The following is a 21,685-nucleotide window of genomic DNA, read 5'->3' as shown; positions in this document are numbered from 1 at the left end:
TGCTGAGTGGCTGAATCAACCTTTCCTGAAGCCTGCTTTCTTTGAGATAAGCTGAAGGGGTGATGAGACACTTCCTAATCACTGAAGCCAGTTGAAGTCCTGAATTCTGTTACTCACAGTTAAGATCATCATAACTGTCATTTTCCCAAACACACACCAAGAAAAACTACTGAGTGCCTCAGGGCATTCCTTGGCTAAAGACCTGGATTCTCTTGCCCAAGGAATTCATTTTGCCAGCTCAGCTTGTCTGAAGTGGAGATGAACTAGGAAAAAGGAGAGAGAAGATAATTATTGTCAAGCAGGAAACTTCAGATTTTGTACTGAAGGCAATGAGTTGGGCCCTAAAGATGTTATGAGCAGATTAACAGCAGGAAATTAGTATTTCATAAAGTCAAGCTACAGCCTTGGATGGGAGAAGCTGGGGGGAAGCCTGGGAGAAGGAGCCTGGATAAGGCTAAAGCTCTAAGGGGAGTTCAGAGTGATGAGGACCAGAGCTGAAGTGGTGGCCACAGGCACAGTGAGGAAAGAGAGGCATGGATTTGAGAACCAAGCTCCCGTGGGGAGGCAGGAGACTGGAGCTTCCCAAGATCTAGGGAATCTTGCAGACAACCTGGTTTAGAGACTTCTGGATATTTAGGCAATCTCAAATACTCTCTATTTCAGGAGGACTCCCTTTGCAAAAGTCTCATTTTTTATAATTTAATAGTTTTTACTGAACATTCTTCCAGGAGATAGAAATAATATTCATGCCAACATGTCTGTTGTTTTACCTGTGGCAGACATCACTAATCAATTGTTCTCTTCTTGAGGTGACCAGACTCAGACTTTCAGCACCATCGCCTAGGCATTACCAGTTGATTTACATTGCTTGAGCTTGGTGAGATCTAATGGCCTCTTTGACTACCACATGCCAAATTGTGTTCAAAGCCCTTTTATTCATTGCCTGTAGCTGCTGCAACAAATTGCCACAAACTGGATGACTTAAAACAATGAAAGTATATTTCCTCACTGTGCTGAGTCTTCTACTTGTCTGTGCCTCTGTATCCTTACTTGCAAAATGGAGATTACAGTACCTTCCTCAATGGTCAGTGGGTTATTGCATTAAATGGTAGGTACTTGGGGAGTGCTGCCTATTACTGTTGATGGTGGCTTGGCTCCCAAGCACCCCTGGGAAGCTTTTCAGGAAAGCTAGTCTGATAAAGTACCCCCAATTGTCTCTCATCCCAACAGTTCCAGAGAGAGGCTGGGCTTGGCTCCTGCTGGAAGATTCCAGATCTTTTCACCCCATACAGAGCTTCCATTATTAAAGCATTCTGTGGGAGCAGCCAGCTCCCAGGATTCTAAGAATTTCACCTCCTGGTTCTAAAAGGCTCCTTGTTTAGCTAGGAGGTAGCGGCCATTTGGATACTGAGGAGGGCCAGAGGGATGCTGGAGGCCCCCAGTTGTCTGGGAAGGTGCTGGGCCTTGGCTGCATCCCCATTCTCTCCCTCCCCACACCCCTCCTTGCCCACCAGGGAGGAGGCCAGTCATCTGTCCTGGAGTTTGGTGGATTCTCTGCATCTGTCTAGCTGAAGCAGCATACTGATGATCTCCTGCAAATGTGAAATAGATGGGAAGTGTTTTACACTTCATTGGGATGACAGGTGTTATTTCTCCATGGCTGGCAGAGGATGGAGCTAACATTTCTCTTCTGTTAGGGTACAAGAGAGGTAGAGGGAGTTTCCCACTTCACCTGTGCCATTGGTAATTTCTGGGCACTTGTTGGTTACCCCCTGATTGCCTGGCACTTTCCTTATGGCACCTCATATAACATTCTCCACACATAGCCTCCCAGGAAAGAAATGGTCATCTTTCAGTTCAGAGATGAAGAACTCAAGTGCTGCAGAGAGGCCATAATGCAGCCGGAAGCATAAGTCACTAAGCAGAAATCCAGGGCTGCAGAGAAGAGATACCACAGGCTCAAGCCCAGGGAAGGGAATCTTCCAGTGGGCTAGGGGTCTCCCCACAGTACCTGGGATTAGGGGGGTTGGAAGTGGACCGTCGTGACCATTTCTGATGGAGACAGACACTGCTAACTGCAACGAAGGGAATGCCTCGCCAGCCTACCCCGCCCAGCCCCACAAGGTCCTGTCATTGCTGGTTACTGCAAAGCCTCTCCTGGTTTTCCAGCAGATGACACGACCCTGTGCATTTGAGGACTTTAATGTCACTTAGTTAATGTCAACATAGGTTAGAAATACTCTGTTTGCACCCAGGTTTATGGCTTCCCACTAGCTAGTCTCCTCTCAGTTTGATGGAAGGAGGCAGGTAGAGAGGGAATTCAATGTCCTTTGTAATTCTGAGCTGCCTGGTGTCTGCACCTGAGTGTGAGAGAAGGCGGGCAGAGGCTGAACTGGGGCTCGAGAGTCCAGAGATAGGAGCTCAAGTCCTGGCTCAGCTGCTGGCTCTCAGGTGACGTTTGGCAGCTTGCTCTGCTAGTGTATCCATTCCCCCCTGTAAAGGAGGGATCCTAAAGGACTCAGAGAAAGTGGACATGGAAGGCCTGGCAAAGTGCAGGCTACGTATTATGCTGTTACCAGGATAAGAAGATAGGAGACAGATGGACCTACATTTGAATTCCACTTGGTCTTGGACATGCCATGCCACAATGGGTACAATAATTAAGCATTAAGTATAGCAAAATGTCTAAAGCACTTAGTTGAAAGCCTGGCACACTAAAGAAAAATAAGTGATAGTAGTTGTTATTTTTGTTTTTATTGTGGGCTTGACTGGGGCAGGCCTTGATGTAGCCGGAGTGGATGTGGGCAAGGGAGACAAAGGTGCCTGCCCTTGGTCTGGCTCAAACGGGTAGACCAGTGAGACAGAGGCTGGAGCTGTGCTCTGTGCCCCTGACTTCCAGCCCAACTTTGATTCTGACCACATGATTCTAGTTTGACCCTTGGCTTTTGGAACCTCCTTCTTAGGCTCCTGCTGGGGTTTAGGGGTCTAAGATGTGAGCTCAATCACAAGAAGCAGTGTGGTGGTGTTGAGGGGTTAGGATCCAGGTTTTCATGTCCCACCAACCTGCCTGAGACTCAGTTTCTCACTATATTTAAAAATAATGGTGCTGATTTTTTTAGATTCCACATATAAGAGAGATCATATGGTATTTATCTTTGTCTGACTTACTTCGCTTAACCTAATGGACCTCAAGTTCCATCGATGGTGCCACAAATTGCAAGATTTTACTCTTTTTTATGGTTAAATAATATTCCATTGTATGTATGTATGTATGTATGTATATACAATGGAGCGTGTGTGTGTATAAAACAATTTCTTTATCCACTCATTCATTGATGGACACCTGAGTTGTTTCCATACCTTGGCTATTGTAAGTATAGCTGCAATAAATGTAGATACAGAGAATAGGTCAGTGGTTGCCAGAGGTGAAGGGTGGAGGATGGGAGAAATGGGTGAAGGAGGTGTAAATCTATTAAATAGAAAATTTAAAAGAATGGTGCCCATACCTACTTGGTAAAGGCTGTTTATAGCACTTACCACATGCCAGGCAGTGTTTCAAATGCCATAGACAACTTTCAGTCATTTAATTCTTACAACTCCCTAAAACGTAGCAAGTCTGATATCCACATATTAGTTTCCTGAGGCTGCTGTAACAAATCAGCACATGCTTGGTGGCTTAAAACAACAGGAGTTAATTCTCTTGTGGTTCTGGAGGCCAGAGTCTGGCATCAGGGTGTCAGCAGTGCCATGCTTCCCAGAGGCTCTGGTGAGAACCTCTTCCCTCCCCTCCTCTCCCAGCTCCAGCGACCGCCGCATCCTTTGGCTTATAGCCTCACCATTGCAATCTCTGCTGCTGTGGTCATGCTGCCTTCTCCTCTCTATGTCTGTGTTGAATATCTCTCTGCCTCTTTTGTATAAGGATACTTACAGTGGCTTTTAGGGCCCACCCAGATAATCCACGATAATCCCTCATCTCAAGATCCTTAATTTAATCACATCTACTAAAGCTTTACCATTTTACCATACTATCTTAACATGCAAAGCTTCAGGGGATGAGGACCTGACATCTTTGGGAGCCACCTTTCAGCTCCTGGTACCCATTTCACAGATCACACAGGAAGTAAATGGCATAGTAACCTGGTTCAGGGTCTGTACCCTTTCCACTGTGCTGTGTTGTTCTATGAGGCTGCCACTCATGGTGGTCTTAAGGACTGAATCAGATAGCGCATCAGAAACCCTTAGCATGGTGAGGGAAAGAGGTGGGGAGAGGAGTCGGACCTGGGGTAAGGGTCTGGGGGGGCGCCCGCTGTGTACCTTTACCAGGTGATGAAGAAACCAGTGCTTTTGAAGTTTTTCTAGACAAACCCATGGTCAAATGCAAACCACATCTAAATGGTGGCTCCTGGATACTGCACCCACATGTTAGAACCCCTGTCTCTAAGCACTGCGAACAGTCCTTTCTTTCTGACACAAATGGATTTTTGCTCATCAGAAAGCTCCAGACTAGGGAAGCCACAAGGTATAACTTGCGCCTACTCCTGATGTTTTCCCCTGGTCCCCGGTCCCCTGTCCCTGGGCTCCAAGCTCCTCCTTTGACTGAGAGGAAATGACTTCAGTCATAGGCGGTAACCCATGTAAATGAGACCTGTGGCTTGGTGCAGGAAATCTCTCTTGCCCTCTTAATCTGTGTTACCATATGCTCTGCAGTCTGCTGTCCTTAGCAGAGAGCAGAGTCCTTTTGGATGTGGCTTTGTGGCAAGTCTGTGATGACTAAGACTCACCCCACCCCAGGCAGCCTTGGGATCCCTGAGGTCACACAAAGACCAAAAGCTTTGAGGTCCTTGACTTCTGTGCCAGATGTTGTTCTCACATTAATGCATAACATTTCAGAAAAGGGATTTTCTGTTCCTGCTCATTCCCAAGTGCAGCTCCCAAGCCTCCCAGGGGTGACCATGTGCCCCTGATGTGTAGGGGCAGCCAACTCTATGCCTGGGATATGGAGCTACCTGGGGCAGCATTTGGGAATGTCTGGACCTAGAACTGACCTCAGTGCCTCCTAGAGGCAATGGGTGCACATGGGTAGACTGGGGCCAGCACTGTGCTGGCTGGTCACTGTAGCTCCTCTAGTGAAAGGGCCCTGCTCAGCCCCAGGGAGCACCCTTTGCCTGAATACTGTCAAGGAACTTGAGCCTTAGATCGTATGCCAGTGTGTTTGCGCAAGTTCCGATGTCCCCCCACTGCCCAACATCCAGTGTCCTATCAGTTATTTTATAAGGGGTGTGGGCATGGAAGCATTTCATCTGCAGAACCCATTGTGCTGGGGATTGTTTGATGTTTCCTTAAAAACAGCATCAACTGCACAAGAACAGACCCATAGACCAATGGAAAAGACTAGAAAGGCCAAATATAAACCCAAGCATATATGGTCAATTAATATATGATAAAGGAACCATGGATATACAATGGAGAAATGACAGCCTCTTCAACAGCTGGTGTTGGCAAAACTGGACAGCTACATGCAAGAGAATGAAACTGGATTATTGTATAACCCCATACACAAAAGTAAACTCAAAATGGCTCAAAGAATATATAAAAACCGCACACACCTCAACAAACAAAAAGCAAATAATCTAATTAAAAAATGCGCAGAGGAGCTGAGCAGACACTTCTCCAAAGAAGAAATTCAGTTGGCCAACAGACACATGATAAGATGCTCCACATTGCTAATCATCAGAGAAATGCAAATTAAAACCACAATGAGATATCACCTCACACCAGTAAGGATCGCCACCATCCAAAAGACAAACAACAACAAATGTTGGCAAGGTTGTGGAGAAAGGGGAACCCTCCTACACTGCTGCTGGGAATGTAAATTAGTTCAACCATTGTGGAAAGCAGTATGGCGATTCCTCAAAATGCTCAAAATAGAAATACCATTTGACCCAGGAATTCCACTTCTAGGAATTTACCCTAAGAATGTGGCAGCCCAGTCTGAAAAAGACAGATGCACCCCTATGTTTATCGCAGCACTATTTACAATAGCCAAGAATTGGAAGCAACCTAAGTGTCCATCAGTAGATGAATGGATAAAGAAGAGGTGGTACATATACACAATGGAATATTATTCAGCCACAAGAAGAAAACAAATCCTACCATTTGCAACAACATGGATGGAGCTAGAGGGTATTATGTTCAGTGAAATAAGCCAGGTGGAGAAAGACAAGTACCAAATAATTTCACTCATATGTGGAGTATAAGAACAAAGAAAAACTGAAGGAACAAAGCAGCAGCAGAATCATAGAACCCAAGAATGGACTAACAGTTACCAAAGGGAAAGGGACTGAGGAGGATGGGTGGGAAGGGAGGGATAAAGGCAGGGAAAAAGAAAGGGGGCATTATGATTAGCATGTGTAATGTGGTGGGGGGGCACGGGGAGGGCTTTACAACACAGAGAAGGCAAGTAGTGATTCTACAGCATCTTACTATGCAGATGGACAGTGACTGTAATGGGGTTTGTAGGGGGTACTTGGTGAAGGGGGAAGCCTAGTAAACATAATGTTTGTCATGTAATTGCAGATTACTGATACCAAAATTAAAAAAATAAAAAATAAATTTAAGAATTTTTTAAATGGCTCAAAGACCTGAATCTAACTGATGAAACCATAAAACTCTTAGAAGAAAACTTTGGCAAAAATCTCTTGAATATAAACATGAGCAACTTTTTCCTGAACACATCTCCTTGAGCAAGGGAAACAAAATAAAAAATGAACAAATAGGACTACATCATGCTAAAAACTTATGTACAGCCAAGGACACTATCAGCAGAACAAAAAGACATCCTACAGTATGGGAGAATATATTTGTAAATGACATATCCGACAAGGGGTTAACAACCAAAATATAGAAAGAACTCACATACCTCAACACCCAAAAAGCAAATAACCCTATTAGAAAATGGGTGGAGGATATGAATTTCTCCACAGAAGAAATTCAGATGGGCAACAGGCACATGAGAAGATGCTCCACATCGCTAATTATCAGGGAAATGCAAATTAAAACCACAATGAGATATCACCTCACACCAGTTAGGATGGCCAGCATAGAAAAGAATAGGAACAACAAATGCTGGCAATGATGTGGAGAAAAGGGAACCCTCCTACACTGCTGCTAGTAATGTAAATTAGTTCAGCCACTGTGGAAAGCAGTATGGAGGTTCCTCAAAAAACTAAAAATAGAAATACTATTTGACCCAGGAATTTCACTCCTAGGAATTTACCCTGAGAATGTAGGATCCCAGTTTCAAAAAGACATATGCAATGGGAGAATATATTTGTAAATGACAGATCCGATAAAGGCTTGACGTCCAAAATAGATAAAGAGCTCACATGCCTCAACAAACAAAAAACAAATAATCCAACTAAAAAATGGGCAGAGGAACTGAACAGATAGTTCTCCAAAAAAGAAATACAGATGGCCAACAGACACATGAAAAGATGCTCCACATCGCTAATTATCAGAGAAATGCAAATTAAAACTACAATGAGATATCACCTCACACCAGTAAGGATGGCTGCCATCCAAAAGACAAACAACAACAAATGTTGGCGAGGCTGTGGAGAAAGGGGAACCCTCCTACACTGCTGCTGGGAATGTAAATTAGTTCAACAATTGTGGAAAGCAGTACGGAGGTTCATCAAAATGCTCAAAACAGACTACCATTTGACCCAGGAATTCCACTTCTAGGAATTTACCCTAAGAATGCAGCAATCAAGTTTGAGAAAGACAGATGCACCCCTATGTTTATTGCAGTACTATTTACAATAGCCAAGAATTGGAAGCAACCAAAATGTCCATCAGTAGATGATTGGATAAAGAAGATGTGGTACATATACACAATGGAATACTACTCAGCCATAAGAAGAGGGCAAATCCTACCATTTGCAGCAACATGGATGGAGCTGGAGGGTATTATGCTCAGTGAAATAAGCCAAGCAGAGAAAGAGAAATACCAAATGTTTTCACTCATCTGTGGAGTATAAGAACAAAGGAAAAACTGAAGGAACAAAACAGCAGCAGAATTACAGAACCCAAAAATGGACTAACAGGTACCAAGGGGAAAGGAACTGGGGAGGATGGGTGGGTAGGGAGGGATAAGGTGGGGGGGAGAAGAAAGGGGGTATTAAGATTAAGATTAGCATGCATGGGGGGCAGGGAGAAAGGGGAAGGCTGTAAAACACAGAGAAGACAAGTAGTGATTCTACAACATTTTGCTGTGCTGATGGACAGTGACTGTAAAGTGGTTTATAGGGGGGACCTGGTATAGGGGAGAGCCTAGTAAACATAATATTCTTCATGTAAGTGTAGATTAAAGATAAAAAAAAAGAAAGAAAGAAAAGGGGGACTACTCCTTGATAGGATAAAACTAACTGTAAATCAACGATTAATGCATGCTTTAAATATCCTTAATTTTGATCACTTAAAGGGTGTCAGATGATCGGCTATGGAGGTACACTTTTCTGATAATATTCCTTTCTCTTAAAAAAAAAAAAAAGCAGTTCCTGTGTGGTGACCTCCAATGAGTTCTACACAATGGTATAAAAGGCAAATCAAAGTGTGGGCAAAGGTCTGTTTGTGTTTATACAGAGGATCAAAGCCTAATTTGGCTACCCAGAAAATGAACTAAGATACAATATGAAGAAGAACTTCCAACATCAGCACTCTCTGGAAGAGTCATACCAGAAGATGATCATCAAAAAACCTCAACAAAGATCCAGGCGATGCTACAGTTGTAGCTGCATCCATCCCACCGGTTCCTGGACTTGCCATTGGAATATAGAAGGAGATATCTAAGCTGGCCTGTGCTTTCAGTAAAACAACAAATTTGACTGGATCTATACTGTTGGAACTCAACCAAGAATTAGGAGAAGTGCAAGTTGTAGCGCTCCAAAATCTTACAACTACAGACTATCTACTGTTAAAAGAACATATGGGATGTGAACAGTTCCCAGGAATGGGTTGTTTTAATTTGTCTGATTTCTCTCAGACTGTTCAAGTACAGTTGGACAATATCCATCATATCATAGACAAATTTCACAAATGCCTAGGGTGCCTAACTGGTTTTGTTGGCCTCACTGGAGATGACTGGTAATTATAGATCTGCTTTGGTTATGTAACTGTATTCCTATTATGTTAATGTGTGTGTGCAATTTAATTAGTAGTTTAAAACCTATACGTGCTTAAGTTACTCTATAAGAAGATATGTCAAAGAAATAATCAATCCTCCCATGTTTTCTTCTGTCTGCTACCTCTATAGCTTTTCTTCTTCCTTCCTAATTACAACCCATAAATAGAATTCGTGCCTCATATCGAATTTACCGAGTATCATAATTCCTCCAAGTGGTAAAGATACCTCAAGAGAAATGCTGGGCATAGAAGCCACAGGGCATAAATCTGCAAAGAAGTAAAAAGCTAACCTTTTCAAACAATATGGCTTCTCTCTCACTTACCAACTTTACATCTCCCTTTATGGCCCCGGAAGATGACTGGTTAGCCAGAGACAGGTAAGATTCCTCAAGGGAGGAACAACCTAAGACAGGCACAGTCACAGGGGGCCCCTCAGGTGAGAAATTGGGGATCAACAGTGGTGAGGCTTAGAACCTCACCCCCCCTGTTTTGAGAGAAATCTTCTGCATCCGTGGATGTTTTAATGCCCTTGTCTAGCTTGGATTAGCACATAGTCTACAGGCACACACCTGATCATCTACATTTGCTCTCTTACAACACTAAACTATGTTTTCTACCTTTATCTTGCATCTACCTACCACTTCAGCATTTTATTAAAAATAAAAAGTAATAGTAATAATAAAGGGAGAAATGTGGGATCTACATATAAATCAAGTATAAAAATCAAACAAATATTCATATTTGACCTGATTGTTTATAGTTCATAATGCGTGATCAAAACCAAAAGTTTCTGTGATGACTGCCCTTGTACTGTTCACCATGTAAGAACTTATTCACTATCTAAGAATTTGTTCACCATGTAAGAACTTGTTCGTTACGTTTCAGAAGATTGGAGACTGACGAGAATTAGGCTTGGGGTGGATCAATGATTGTGCATTGTGCATTGACTCCCCTATACAGAATTTTATTGTTGTTAACAACCATTTGATCAATAAATATGAGATGCCCTCTCAAAAAAAAAACACATGATATAAATGGACAATAAACTGTGAACTGCTTAAGAAGCAAAAAAAAAAAAAAAAAGAAAAAAAAAGACATATGCACCCCTATGTTTCTCGTAGCACTATTTACAATAGCCAAGAATTGGAAGCAACCTAAGTGTCCATCAGTAGATGAATGGATAAAGAAGAGGTGGTACATATACACAATGGAATATTATTCAGCCATAAGAAGAAAACAAATCCTACCATTTGCAACAACATGGATGGAGCTAGAGGGTATTATGCCCAGTGAAATAAGCCAGGCAGAGAAAGACAAGTACCAAATGATTTCAGTCATCTGTGGAGCATAAGAACAAAGCAAAAACTAAAGGAACAAAACAGCAGCAGACTCACAGAACCTAAGAATGGACTAAGAGTGACCAATGGGAAAGTGACTGGGGGAGGGGAGGGGAGGGATGGGTGGGAAGGAAGTGAGAAGGGAAATAAGGGGCATTACTATTAGCACACATAATGTGGGTGGGAGGAGACAGTATAGCACAGAGAAGACAAGTAGTGACTCTATAGCATCTTACTATGCTGATGGACAGTGACTGTAATGGGGTATGTGGGGGGACTTGATAGTGGGGAATGGGGGGAATCTAGTAACTGCAGTGTTGCTCATGCAACTGTGTATTAATAATACCAAAAAAAAAATAACAGTATCAACTCTAATGTATTGGGGTGGGGCTACTCAGAAGCCAAGACATGGTTTACATCCCATTGCATCATGGGACACACCCACAGCCATCTGGAACAAACAGAGAGGAACCAACAGTAATAGTTAAAATATAGAGCATACCATGCCATCTCTGCAGTTCTACTGATCATGCCACCTCCAGTGTCACAGAAGTGCATCAGTGACCTGTTATGGGGCCAGTAAGATCACCAACAAATAGCCAATCAGAACCTATCAATGCCAGGATGTGAATGGGCACCAAGGACACCAACAGGGAGACTATAGAGCAAAGAGATGCAAAGCCAGGCAGGCTGACGTTCAAATCCTGACTCTGCCACTTCTTAGACAAGTGACCTTGAGTTTAACTTTTGATCTTCTGAAATCCTAGTTTCCTAATCTGTTAAAATGGAGATAATGATTGTTTCTTCCTCAAAGAACTATTGTGAGGTCTACAGGAATTTGTGACTATGAATTCTTTAGCACAGTCTGAGCAGGAAGGAAGTTCCCAATAAGAGGTAAGTGCACGTGAAGGAGCAGAACGTGCATGGTTCTTCCTTCTGTGCACATTTCGCAAAAGCTGAGCGGAGGCTGTGGGTCCTGGGGCTGCTGTGAGTCACGGATGGAGGGGTGGGAGTTGTTAATCCAGGTTACTACTCTTACTGATGCTCTTCTTGTTCAAAACGGCATTGGTGTGCTCCCTGATGTATTGAAGCATGTCTTGGCTCAGAGCAGTCCTACTCAGTAAGATCCCAGCTTACCAGGACCCTTGATTAATAAAAATCGTAGGCTTCAGTGTGTGGAAGGAAGCCCCTGCCTTGCTCCTCCTCTTCTGCATCTAAGAGTCTAGCCTCAGACTGGATGATGGTAATGGGGACTCAGAATGGTGGCTGCAGCCCCGCAGGGCCCACGCGCATCACAGTGAGATAGATGGAGCACAGCGTGACTCAGCGGCACGGCCCAGGTCGCGGGCCAGACTCGCGTGAGTTCGAATCCCAGTTTAGATCCCACTGCCTGGGTGGACTTCAGTGTGGTGTTCTATTCCTCACAGCTTCCACGTTGCAGAGAGAAATGAAGTTTCAAAGGAGTAAGATACAGACTCAAAGGAGTCTGAGATCCCACAGCTGGAAGCCAAGCAGCTTCATTCAACCCCACAGAGGCCTGCCTGACTCTGAAGCCTAGATTCTTGTTCCTGTATCAGATGATTTGACATTTTATGAACACTACTGCTTTAAAATGTAAATTTTATAATTATCCAACTGTGGTGAGGTGAACAGATCAGGAGATGACCGCCGTTGAAAAGATAGTTTGTTACTCGGAGTTCCCAAGAGGAAGGGGTACTGCACACCGCGCAGGGAAGCAGAGGGAAGCGCCAGGGTGGGTCAGGAGGCCCAGGAGCCGGAGGCAGCGCAGCGGAGCCTTTGCTATGGATTCCTGGGAAGAAACAGGTGAGGCAGGGTACACAGGTGTAGAATTGGCTGGTTTGAATAATGTCACTGGGCTCTGGGGCAGAGGAGCCCTCCTGAGCTGTCTCATTCCTGCCTGGCAGGATTAGGAAGGGGGAGTATCTCAGAGGGTTAACAGCTCCGGAAGGTGGTTGGGGCAGGGGTGGGCTTGGGTTTTGGATTGATTGGTTTTCATATGAAAGGGGTGTTTGCAGGGGAACAGTTTGCTGTCTCTAGGAATTAACTAAACTGGAAGGGGCGATCTTTCCTAAAGCAAGACCTCAAGTTACCAAAGCATCAGAAAATACAAAAAAATAGGAAAAACATGATTAATATAACTATCTTGGTGGACTTTCGACGGGGCACAGCCACTCTTCTACTTGTGGGGTTGCCGAGATGTTTGCATGCCTTCTGCTTATTTGAAATACAACTGAAACCATGAAGTACAATAATGAGATAGCTTTACCCACCAAAAAATCATCTTCAGAAACAATCGCAGGTCCAAAATATACACAAAAATCTCCTACAGCTTTCCTTTATCAAGAGTAAAGTAAAATTAGAATAAAATGCTGATCACAATAAAAAAGTAGAATATCTAGATATAAACTTAAAAAGAAATGCATATATGCTATGTTGTATGAAATTTACAAGACTCTATTGAAGGATGTAAGAGGTACATAAATGGAACCCATGTTTTCAGCATTGTATACCTGCCAATTTATCCCAAATTATAGAGATATTATGTGATAGTAATTAGAAAATTAGCAGAATTTTCTGTCTTGCTTGGCCAGATACTAACATTCATCTGGAAGAATAGATACATGAAAATATTCAGGGATTTTGTGAAAAAAAAAAAAGAAGAGCAATGGAGGGATTTCTTCTCAGAAAGCATGTCCACCTGACCCAAATATATAAGTAATTTATAGACTACAAATGTGGTATTTCAAGTCATTGAGAAGGGTTAATCATACATTAAAAGGTATTAGAAAACAGAATTAACTTTATGGAAAGAAATATATAAAGTTAGATCTTTACCTCATACTTTATTCCAAAGTAAATTTCATGTTACTTAAATACTTAAATAAAAAATAAGCAAATGAACACAAAATGTCTATAAAAATATGTAACTGAAGTTCTATTTTCTTGGGAGAGGGGAAGGCTTTTTGAAATTTGAAATCAAAGCCAGAAACCATCAAGAAAACACACTGGGGGATGTTATTACACACAGTTTAACATCTGCATGGCAAGGGAGAACACAGTTAAAGGACAAAGGCACAGTGAGAGTATTTACAGCATATATATCTTTAAGATTTAAAATGACAATATTCCAAATTACTCCAGTGAGAAAAATGAGCAAGATATCTAAATATGCAAATTCACAAAAATAATATGAATGTTTAATAAATGCATGAACTTATTATTAATGACATGTACTTAAAATGAGACAGCAATGTGATCATTGTTGTTATCACAATTATCACAGTGTGTTACCAGATTGTCAGAAATTCAAAGATGGTGAATAGTCAGAACTGGTGAGGGTGTAAGGAAACTCATTATTCATGTGGTGCTTGTGAAGGCAAACTAGTCCCTTCTTTTTTCTTTTCTTTCTTTTTTTCCTTTTTTTTGGGCAACGTAAGTCAAAAGTTTTCAAAACACCCATATCCTTTGAAACAGCAATTCCACATAAAAAATCTTATATGAAAGAAATCATAAGTGAAGAGTGCTCATCTATCTGTAGAGGGACATTTATCACATATTTAAGTTATTTTTTAAGATAATAATGAACAAGTAAAAACAACCTAAATGTCCAGTGATAGGGTATTGATAAATGATCTTTGATAGTTTTATATATCAAAATATTATGCAGCCAGTAAAAATTATGTGCATTAGGCAAACCCATGCACACTCTCCCACACAAGAAGGATCTCCACACTAGAATTATAATTATAATTAGGAAAGAGGTCACAAAACAGTATGCATAATGCAATCCATTTTAGTAAGAAATAATATCCATTTTTGGAAGAAAGATTTAAATGACTAGACACCAAATTGTTAATAATCATTATTTCTGACTGGTGGATTAAAGGTGTCCCTATTTTCTTCTATATACTTTTAAACATAGATATGCTGAACTTACTGGTATAAATATATTAAAAAGTAATTTTGCAGATGTTTTTCCCCTTACCAGGGGCATTAAGGTGATTGGTAGCGGAGAGCATGGAGAACACAGCTGCATAAAATGATTCTCAGTTTTTTGCCCTCAATTCTGGTTGCCATTCGCTTAAAATGAGTAGAGAAATGCCTTTGCAGAACATTCATTGCTCTGACCTTCACTGCTAAATGAAATTAGAGGGCCTGTTGAAAAGCAAACTTTTTCCGTACAAGTTTGCTATAAATATTTAAAGTGGAAAATATGGATTATGTCAAATGTGGTTGAGGAAACCAACACAGAAAGCCCAGGCCCTGTGCAGACACAAGCTGAGGGGGAGGTGGCCTCTGACAGCTCAGCAGGTTTGGAGTTACTTCCACAGATCGATGGTGCTGATACTGCTGCAGAATGACAGACCTTGCTGTACAGCCTGGTATTATTATGCTCCAGCATTGGGATCAAGTTTTGGGCTCATGAGGGTAGCATATGATTTACACAAGCAGAGAAGGAGGACATCCCCACTGCCATAGCTATGTTCTGTGGCCTCTAAGAGGGTGATTCCTGCCCATTAAGTAGCATTTGCTCCCCTAAGTAAGCCAGTCTTGGCCATCTATCACACAGACTTATTAGCACATCCATGAAATCTCTGCTTCTCCCAGGCCAGGTGGGCACAGAGATGCTAAACAAATTCCCATTTCCACCAACCCAAGCAGGTACATTTATAAATTAAACACCCAAAGGTCCAGCTCAGCCAGGTTTCTGGGACTTTGGATGCCATTTTCCCCTTTGGAGAGCTAAGATCCTGGGATGTTGGAAGCAGAATCAGAAATAGTGAGATTGAATCACACCATTCATCCATTCATTCATCAAATATTTTTTGGGCTTTGACTATGAGCCAGGCATTAGCTTCAGAGATGGCTGAGGTGTGATTCCTGCCCTCACAGAGCTCACACTCTAGTGAGGGAGATAAATATGTGAACCAGTAATTATAGACCATATGCTCAGTAAGTAAAAGAAAGACATAAAAAGTGTCATAAACACACAGAAAAGGAGGCTAAATGTGCTTTGGAAAAAGTGGTATCAGACAAGCCTTCCTAATAGAATGGATTTTGATCTAGATCTTGAAACATGAATGAAGTTAACTGTGTTGTAAATAAATGCTGGGGATTGGTGGCAGGACATTCAGAGAATGAGAAACGTATGAACAGAATGATCCAATGAAGTCCATAACACATTTTGAACATACCAGAAACCCAATGGATACTTGTTGAATGAATGACCATGCAAACAAAGAAATGATAAATGTGTGCAGGAAAAGAGGTTAATGATGTTGAAGCATAGTGTCTGGGTAAGGGAGGGATTCAGAGAGTTGAGGCTGGAAAGGAAGCATAGGATCAAGTTGTGAAGGGATTTGAATATTTTCCTAATGAATTGGGCTCTTCTTTGCTTCATAGTCTCAACTCCTGAACTAAACAAAACTAGACCTTGAATGTATAGACATGGGAAATGCATGTTGAAACAACTGCATTTTCCAGGTTCTCCTTTTGTCCAGATCTTCAAGATCATCCAGCCAAAATTATCTCCTTGAGATTTCCAGATGACCTTGCCTGGGAGACTCTGAAATTAGAGGTTGTATTGGTTAGGATGAGCTAGATTATGTGTAGTAACAAAAAGTCCCAAATCTTAAATGTTTAAAATGACAGAGATGTACTTCTTGCTTACACTACATGTCATTCTCAGATCACTGAGCTCATCTAGAGATGCAGGTAGGTGGAGCCTCCACCATCTGGCAGTGGGAAGGCATGATAGGCCATGTGACTGCTGTTAAAGGCAACCACCTGGAAGTGGCACAGCTCATTTCCACTCAAATTTCATTGGCCACTGCAAGTCATCTGGTCTTATGGTAGAAAGGAAGGGATTCCTAATTTGTGCCCAGGAGGAAGGGACCAAAATATTGGTGAACAGCACTAATGATCACCCCAGAAGCGGAAGAGTGTATCCTACGTATTGATTGTGTTCTTTTAGGCAAATCACTAAACCTTTCTGAGCTGCTTTTTTTTTCTTTTTAGTAAAAAGAAGTATAGACCTTAAAGAGCTCTAGAATTCTGTTGCTCTTAATCTCCTCTGTCCCACCCTCTAAATAAAGATGGGGACATGACTGGGTACAAAAGGGTCAGGTTCTTAACTCACAAGCAGACATCCCAGTGAGCCTGAGAGCAAGGGATGAAGCTTAACCTCAGAGTCCATAAAAAATTTACAGAATTGAAAAGCGCCAAGCAAAAATATAAAAGAGTTCTCTGTACTCTGGGAAATTATTGAAGCCATAAAGATCCCTGCTCTTGCAGATGAGGCAGTTGGTGAGTGGAGCAGAGCAAATCAATAATGTCATACTTCTTGCCAGATCAAAATACTCAAGGAAATAGCTGCAAAATAAGAGGGGGACAGAGTCTGTCTCCGTCAATCACTGTACTGGGTAATGCCATCGCTGAACACAGCCTGAGAGTCTGGCCGGGAATTTTAAGAGCCACGAAAGCGTTTAATCAAAATTTGGAGCCATTGTAGATTCTAAAGGATAATTACTCAGCACTCTAGCAGAGGAGAGTCCTGGGAAAAAAGATCTGATACGGGCTTGTGCATATTTAAATGAATGCTGGTTTCGTAACTATAAAAAATTCCCAGGTGAAATGGGGCAAGAATTACTCCCTTTTGGAGGAGTGGGAAACCAGGCCTCACAAGGTGGTGACTGTAAAAGATTGTATGTGCCTTGCTCTCTGTTATAGCCCTGCCTTAGCACAGGGCTGGGCATATCCTTTCATGCAGTCACTCATTCATCTGAACAATTTGTTAAACATCTATTATGTGGCAGGTGCAGCTTGAAGAGCTGGGGTATAGCAGTGAACTAGACAAACTAGGTGTCTGCTGTCCTATAATGAGGAAGGCAGATAATAAACAGAAAGAAATTTGATCATTTCAGATAGTGGTAAATGCTATGAAGACAATAAAACCATGAGTACAGGTCTAGGTTGCCCTAGGATGCTCAGGACTTTTCTGAGGAGATATTCCAGCTGCATGTGGAAAGATAGAAGGAGCCAGTCATGATATACAAAAGGAGGAACATTCTAGACAGAGGAAACAGCAAGAGCAAAGGCCCTGAAATGGGAACAAACTTGGCATGTTTGAAGAACTTCACAAAGACCAGTGTTGGGAGGCCAGTGGTAGGAGCAGAGGGCAGATGGTGGCGTAGGTACTGGAGGGTTTAGAACCTTATAAACTATGATAAGACATGCAGTAGGTACTCAATAAATGTTTGCTGAGTGACTGATTAATTAATTGTATAGCTATTTGGTGGTTGTGTTGAGACTAGAATTTGAGATGCAGCCTCAGGGTCTTTATATAAGATCACAGTAATCCCTGGTGGATTGGGAGTAGTAAGAAGTAGTAGATTTTGGCATGGTAAATATAATATCCTACATTTATTAAGCCCTTTATTCATATGTTTTTGACCTTCCCACGCCTCTGTAGCCAAATGTTACTACCCTTTTGGGATAAATGAGGAAACTAAGGTTCAGAGAGTTTGAGCCACTGCCTCAGTGATCACCAGCAGAGAATGGTCAGTGGATTGGTGATCTCGTGATTGACGATCTGTGTTTTGTTTATTGCTACATCCCGTGTTCTTAGCATAGCACTGAAAAATAGCAACCACTCAATACATTTTGTTGAATTAACAAATATACCTGTATTTTAACAGAAATGAAATCATATAATGCAATTGGCTTCTGAACCTACCTTGTCTCATCGAACATTTTTCATCATGACTAAAAGTCCACATTGTCCTGTTTAATGTCTACATGATATGTCATTGTATAGATGCATCTCCATTTATTTTACCAATCCTAACTGGATATTTAGTTGTTTCCATATTTTTACTGTTGCAAACATTTCTGCCAGTGAAAAATCCTTGATGTGACATCTTTGCATATCTGTCTGAATTTGTTCTTGAGATAAACTCCCTGAAGTGGAAATGCTGGATGAAATAGGTGCACATTTGAGAAGCTTTGGAGATGCAAATCCAGACTGAATCCATTTCAGCATGTCCCTTCTGGGATGCTATCCTTGAGGGGCATAGATAAATTGCTGTGTTTTCAGAAGACAGGACCCGAAAGCACACTTGTTATGTGAGTAAAGAGGAAAAAAGTCCCATTGATGCTGGTAGAAAGGCAGTTCAGGGGAACCCCAGTAGCTGCTTTCAAAGATTTGGAAACCTGAGAGTCTGCTGAAGCCAAAGGGCAAAACTGAACCTAATTTCATGGGCAGTAATCAGTGTCAAGTTCTAACAGCAGAGGCCTTCAGAGAGTGTGGCCTGGGTGCGTTCAGCCGAGAAAACATACGTGAAGCAGGAAAGTCCTCATGGAGCAGGCATCACCTGGAAAAAATTGTCATTCAAGTCATTTCAATGAATTGACTTCCGCGGGGTTTCCCCATGTCCTTTTGTTTCTCTGGGAAGTGAAAGAGGCATGTAAAATGAGTCTCCAAAATAGTCTTTGGAGATGGCAGACCCGGGTTTGAATTCAGACTCCATCTACTCACTGTGTGACCTTAGGTGGTTTCCAACATTTCTGAACCTGCTTCCACACCTGTTAATTGGAGATAAAACACCTGCCCTGTAGTCTGGCTAGAGAATTAAACATTTTCATATGTAGAAACCAGAGGAGGATGTGACAGCCACCAGGCCAAGCCCTTTATGCCCCAGTGCATCTCCACACATATTTCTGAGAGGCTCTTATGGACTCTTCTGAATCAGCAGCGTTTCCCTCCCTCCCTGCCCCTCATGCCGCCTCGGTGCTGCCTCCTTGCCAAAGTTGCTCAAGGGTCAACACCCTGGTGGCCGCAGGTGTCCTCTGTTGATGACCCCCATGGTCTCAGGGGTGGGGCACTGTTCTCAATCATTTATTCAACCTATTTACTGAGTACCTACTATGTGCCAGGTTATGCCCCAGGTACTGGATATTCAGGAGTGAGAAAAATAGGATGTGGTTCCTGCCCTTGTGGTATTTATAATCTAGCAGGGGAGAAAGATGCTGATGAAACAATCCCATAAATAAATATGTGGTTACAAATCTTTAGTATGATAGTTAGGGAGGCATGAGAGAATATCAGGAAAATACTGAGTCTGTGGGGAGTGTGAGGGCTGACAGTTAGGAGGGCCTGGGAGTGTTTTCTTGAGGAAGTGACATCTTAGATGATAGCTCAGGGTGAGCAGCAGTGTGCACGCATGTGTGGGGGGACAGACATCCCAGTCAGGAGCTGTGTGCACGGGCCCTGCGGCAGGAGGAAGGTCAGAGGGGCAGGTCTCCCCCATCCTGAGCCTGAGGTGAGCATGTTGCCTTTGTTCCCCACAATAGAACAGAGACCAAGGCGTAGCTATTCACAAGCTTTTACTGACTGTTTGGGGATAGTTGAAAAAGAAGAAAAACAGAATAATTTACAAGGTCTGACCAGGTCCAGATCTGTCCCCAGCTTCCCTTAATTGCCAGGCTGTGTGCCTCTCTCAGCCTGCTTCTCCGTGGCTGGGCCTACATTTACTCTTTCCCTCACCAGAAATATCTCCAGGCATCTCAAACTGGTCCCCAGTTCAGAGAGGAGATTACTTCCTATCCCTCCCAGTGAAGGTCTATTTTCATAACCCCATTTCCAGCTTCAGGATTGACTGACTACCCTATGGGAGATTTGACTGTGGAAACATCCTTTCTCTTCAGGGGAAACCCACCCCCAGCCACAGGGTTGTGATCTGTCCCTGCTACCCAGAAAGAATAATCCCATGTCCCATGTTTTGGCTTTTTATTATTAAGTACAGTTGGAAATGAGGCATGAATATCCTTGTGTAGGTGAGGTTCTCTCAGAGCATTTTATTTTCAAACTGTTCTTATCATAGGTTCAAAATTCTTGGGACCCGTCTCACTTGGGATCACTTTATGTGACACATTTTGCTAGTGGTAGCCCAATACCCAGAATCCTCTGCTATAGTACCCAGAACCTCTGATTTCCAACTGGGTCCATGCCACCTGGATCAAGTCCACAATTCCCAGTCTCCTTTGCAGCTGGGCATAGTCCTTGACTAAGTTTTGGCTAATGGAAAATATGGAGCTATGCCATCTATAAGTTCATTCTTTGAAGGACAAAGACATTCCTTTTCTCCATTCCTCTTTCTAGCTGGCTGGAAGGTAGCAATGCACCATCCTGGATGAGGTGAATGATGGCAATACCTAAAGATGGCAGAGCAACAGGATAGAAGGAACCTGGAATTTCTGACATCCTGGAGCCCCTACAACAACCTTGGGCAGCTTCTGGACTGGAATGAGAGAGAAATGAAGTTCAATATTGTTTGCTGCAATTTGAAGGTCTCTGTTTTAGCAACCAAACTTATAGCATTAAATAATTTATCATTGTGTAAGCCTCATGGCACATAGTTGGTGCTCATTAAATTGTAGCTATCATTGATTTCTAGGGTGCTACATCTGACAGTGGGAATGAAATTGTAGGCATTTAAGGAGTGTTCTTATAAGGATAGCCTTTAAAGGAGGTGCCTTAATGGAGAAGGAACAATATTGGATTAAGATAGATCTTCACTGAAAAAAAAAATGCAAAAGACAGTAATATATTTGTTAAATCTGTGTAGATGCACAGGATTTTATGATGTAATGGGGGTTTGCATGTGAATTTCAGCTCCAGAAAAATGAAAGCATTGATTCTCTTGAAGGGGATTGGGGCTGGGAGGGAGGAAGTGGTGGAGACTCTGGAGGCGGTTTAACTTGAAGGGGACCAGCATTCTTTGTGCTGTGTGTGATGTCATAGCCCAGAGTTTGCCCTACTTTCTCCCACTGATGTAATTATGAAGCTATGAAGGTACGTTTCTGTTTGACCTCAGTTTATCAGTCTCGGCAGTGGTCCTAGTGAGAGCTAAGGCATTTCTTATAGGCCCACTGCACCTCAGGGAGGGAGAGAGGGAGGGCACTGAGGAGGGATTTGAGATTTTCACTGGTTTCCCCAAATAGCCAAGCACACAGATGGCCTTGGACCTTCAGGATGGCTAAGTTCTCACCCCAGCCTATAGCCTTCTGTCCTGGAGGCCTTCCCTGTGTGGGTAGGAGGGCAGAGCCCCAGACCTCCAACAGAACCCTTGTCTCCCAGGCAAAGC

At 42.6% G+C, this 21,685-nt stretch overlaps 1 long non-coding RNA gene across 1 annotated transcript in view; it reads left to right on the top strand.

Annotated features, from left to right (window-relative positions):
- LOC140843734 (uncharacterized) overlaps window positions 1-20,887 on the top strand; it is a 122,200-nt gene extending 101,313 nt beyond the window's left edge. The window contains exon 4 of the long non-coding RNA XR_012121741.1: window positions 20,701-20,887. This is a non-coding gene — a long non-coding RNA (uncharacterized lncRNA). The remainder of the gene's footprint in view (window positions 1-20,700) is intronic.
- The last annotated feature ends 798 nt before the right edge of the window (window positions 20,888-21,685 follow it).

This window comes from Manis javanica, chromosome 10, assembly GCF_040802235.1.
Source record: "Manis javanica isolate MJ-LG chromosome 10, MJ_LKY, whole genome shotgun sequence".
Taxonomy (NCBI): Eukaryota; Metazoa; Chordata; class Mammalia; order Pholidota; family Manidae; genus Manis; species Manis javanica.
Note: the sequence above shows the minus strand (reverse complement) of the source record. Positions and strands in the feature narration are given on the sequence as shown.